General features: G+C 32.9%; 1 long non-coding RNA gene across 1 annotated transcript; it reads right to left on the bottom strand.

The window, feature by feature from the left end:
* Positions 1–219: 219 nt before the first annotated feature.
* On the bottom strand, positions 220–3,273 carry LOC141322279 (uncharacterized). The gene is made up of 4 exons (XR_012353709.1): positions 2,711–3,273; positions 2,356–2,441; positions 1,988–2,077; positions 220–1,195 (listed from the first exon to the last, which is right to left on the bottom strand). It is a non-coding gene; the product is annotated as an uncharacterized lncRNA (long non-coding RNA).
* Positions 3,274–3,589: the final 316 nt, after the last annotated feature.

Genomic DNA, 3,589 nt, shown 5'->3' with positions numbered 1-3,589 from the left:
ATTTAATTTACAGTGTTTTTACTGTATCTTCAATTACAGTATTTTTACTGTATTTTCAATTACAGTATCAGTACTATAGAGTTTATTTTCATTTATTTTAAACATTTTTTACCTGTAAAAACAATCCAATTAACCTACAGCACTGTAATTCAAGATTTTTACCACCCCAACCCCATAAAAATCACAATAACTCATAAGCATTAGTTCTGATAATATTCTTTTTAATTGTTGAACATTTTCTTTTTAAAAGTACAGAGACTTTGTATCATGGCAAACATACACATACTGAAAAGCAAAAATAAGTAAGTACACTACCAGTCATAAGTTTTTGAACACTAAGATTTTTTTAAAGAATTCTCTTCTGCTTACCAAGCCTGCATTAATTTGATCCAAATTTAATTTATTCCTTTGATCAAAGCTGAATTTTCAGCATCATTACTCGTCTTCAGTATCACATGATCCTTCAGAAATCATTCTAGTATGCTGATAAACATTATTTAATTTTTAGATTTTTCAGGATTCTTTGATGAATAGAAAGATATTATTTAGCAAGGATGATTTAAATTGATCAAAAGTGATAATAAAGACATTCATAATGTTACAAACTATTTCTGTTTCAGATAAATGCTGTTTATCTGAACTTTCTATTCATCAAAGAAACCTGAAAAAAAAAATGTATTTTAGCATTATAATAATTTCAGCAACATCATAATAATAGTTTTTGAGCAGAAAATCAAATTATTAGAATGATTTCTGAAGGATCATGTGACTGCAGTAATGATGCTAAAAATTAAGGTTTGATCACAGCAATAAATTACATTTTAAAATATATTCAAAAAGAAAACAGTTATTTTAAATAATAAAAATGGTTCAAAAGTGTACTGTGTTTGCTGTACTTTGGATCAAATGAATGCAGGCTTAGTGAGCAGAAGAGACCTTCTTTAAAAACATTTAAAATCTTACTGTTCAAAAGCTTTGTCTGGTAGTGTAAATAAAATAAAATCATACAGTAAAAATGTGTTTGTGTTGTGTTAAATTTTAGTAGTTTTGAGTCAAAGTTGACAAGCTCTCTGATGAGAAACGGCAGAATGGGATTCAGGCTGATGCTTGTTGTTTGCACCCTCTTTCCAGAAGTCCATCTGATCTGTGACTGTCAATGCATTTGCTGCCACAAAGGTTGACTGTCTGAACAAACCTGCAAGCACAAGAAAAACAGTGTTTAAAGAATTTGCCTCAACTGTCAAACTTGGTGCTGTATGCATTTAAAAAAAAATGATATACTACATACGAACGCAGTAGTAAGAAAAAAAACTGAAGAAACTTTTTCTTGAAATTTTTTATAAAGAATTTTATGAATGGGTCAGTAAGTCACTGATTCTAGGTGTTTAAAAAAGGTAAATTCATTCAGTAATGAAACACTGCTGTGTGCAGAGATGCACAACATGGCTTTGTTAAGAATCGTTTTTACTAAATGGAGCAAAAAGACAATACTTTCTTCATGATTTAAATCACTTAATATTACATTCTTGTTTATTGAATTTTGTTGCCCTGACACTCAAAAGTCTGCCGCAGACCATGCTAAATGCTAACCAATCTGTTCATATAAACATTCTAAACGTGTGTTTCCTAGAAAGTCTGTGCATATAATAAGCCTACTATGATTAAAAATCTCTAATTGTTGCTTTACAGTAACAATAATGTAAATTGACAGACGGTAAGATTGCTATTATGAATTTAAAGGTTACAGTAAGTTAAAGATACCTGAAGCAGCTGCATTTTGCTGTTTAAATGCTGGTTTAATAGAAATAATTTTAATGTGCATGCAAACTCAATCTTGATGTGACAAGACATGGTAATAAAAAACATTCCCCGGAAATAAATACCTTTCAAATGTGTACTTTAAATACAATATAACTTGCTTAGGATAAAAGCATCTGAAAAATGCATGAATGTAAATGCAATGTAAAACAAAAATGTTTTGGGTTACCTGATTCTGCATGTCTGTAAAATGGACAGCTGGCTGTATGATGATTCTGCCCCTGATGGTCAGCATCCAGTTAGTGCTTGGAGAAATCTCCTGTAACAGACAGTGTCACAACACCCTTTTAGTGTTACAATAGTTTATGATCAGAAAAGACAACTACTGTACAGTAATAAAATCTACATTTTTAATAAAATAAACATTTATAATATTTATTAGCAAAACTTGTTATATTAATATATTGCTAGCCCGTTACTCTCTTTAAAAGGTTAACCTGTTCTGCAAGTCAGTGGAGAACAGCAGCCTGTGGCTAATTTGGCTAATTTAGTAACGTTAACATTAACTTAGTTAAATTGATGAAAGGGGAAGCTCACCTGTTGTTTGCACCGCGACGACGGCAATCACCAGAAAAGACTCTAATACACCTCCGATGCAGACGACATGACCACGAGACCACAAACTTGAAAATAAAACACAAAAGATGCAGTTAACCGCGGTGTTCAGTTTTACCTCAGTGTTTCATGTTAGCGCGCTGTTTATGTCACGTCTGTCACTGAAGGGACCGTCTATAAAGTTACATACGACATTGATACACACATTTCTTACTTAAACATCATTTGAAGAGAATTACCTTGCCAGCTATAAAGAGGCAGCGTTTAAAAGATATTATGCTGCTCTGTGACTAACGTTAAGTTTGTCAACTTCGGCTTACTGACATTATTAGCTTACCAGTTCATTATCGTCGATACTATGGCAGTCATTCACAGAAGAAGATCCAAAATACACCTCCGCGCTCCGACGTTACAGACGACATCCAGACCAGAAACTTGAAAATGACAAGCAAAAGAAGGGCTTGAAAATACAGTTTAAAATCTCCACAGAAACAGTGGTGTTGCTTAACGCACTTTACCTCAGTATTTCACCTCAGTTTGCTGTTAAGCTTGAGTAAGGGCTCGTCAGACGAACTAACTTGCATTAAAGGGCAGCCGAATATACAAACGTGTTTCTCAGTTTAAATAAAGTTTATTTCGACTAATATAGGTCACCTTAATTTACTCACCAGTCCATGTTTTCACCGTTATGGCGGCGCCCCGGCCGCCAGTCAGAAAAAAAAGGCTACCGACATGAAAAACACGATGAATATTGTTAGTTTGCTGTTAACAAGTGAAAACAAATTAAAATTGTTCAGTTTTTCATAAAACAGAAATAATATACTAACCTTTTTGTCGTGTTATTGATGCAACATTTCTCTTTTGTCCTTTTTACCGCCACTTCCTCTCAACAGGAGAAAAAAAAATCTCCCTTGCCATTGGTCAATTTTTCGCGGGCAAGTTCACTACTGTAAACGGATTTACAGTAGTGGAGAATTACAGTAGTGATCATATATTTTCCCATAATCCTTTGCAGTTTACAGTAAAATACTGTATATACATTTTACAGTATCTTACTGTAGATATTACAGTAAAATACTGTTCAAATTACAAAAATCGGTTACAGTGTACGCAATTTAAAAAAAGCATAAAAATCTGACTAAATCTCCATGACAACTTTCAGTGTTACATATCATCGAGGCTGAGAAATAGCTAAATGCCGTTATATTAGCTTTTT

Source organism: Garra rufa, chromosome 1 (assembly GCF_049309525.1).
Source record: "Garra rufa chromosome 1, GarRuf1.0, whole genome shotgun sequence".
Classification (NCBI taxonomy): domain Eukaryota; kingdom Metazoa; phylum Chordata; class Actinopteri; order Cypriniformes; family Cyprinidae; genus Garra; species Garra rufa.
This window is presented reverse-complemented; position numbering and strand designations above follow the sequence as displayed.